We start from the raw sequence: 223 nt of genomic DNA, 5'->3' as shown, positions 1-223 counted from the left end.
TCGCGCCCTCGGCCATGCGCTCTCGGAGGGGAACATTCAACACCAAACGGCACCGTCCCGCCGTCGTGCGGGATGAGACTCCGCCGAGGGGAAGAGGGCCCCCAGAGAAGAGGTTCAGCGTGTCCGGTGCCAGCAGGCAGGAGAGAAGGAGGGGGGAGGAGGGGAGGGACGCACAGCAAGAGGGAGGGGAAGTCGGCCTCGGGCGGAGCCACCGCCGCCCGGG

At 70.4% G+C, this 223-nt stretch overlaps 1 protein-coding gene across 1 annotated transcript in view; it reads right to left on the bottom strand.

Moving 5' to 3' along the window:
* ITGA4 (integrin, alpha 4 (antigen CD49D, alpha 4 subunit of VLA-4 receptor)) overlaps positions 1 to 223 on the bottom strand; it is an 84,427-nt gene that overhangs the window by 83,185 nt on the left and 1,019 nt on the right. The window lies entirely within an intron of this gene.

The sequence above is a fragment of the Myotis brandtii genome, unplaced genomic scaffold, assembly GCF_000412655.1.
Source record: "Myotis brandtii unplaced genomic scaffold, ASM41265v1 scaffold112, whole genome shotgun sequence".
Classification (NCBI taxonomy): domain Eukaryota; kingdom Metazoa; phylum Chordata; class Mammalia; order Chiroptera; family Vespertilionidae; genus Myotis; species Myotis brandtii.
Note: the sequence above shows the minus strand (reverse complement) of the source record. Positions and strands in the feature narration are given on the sequence as shown.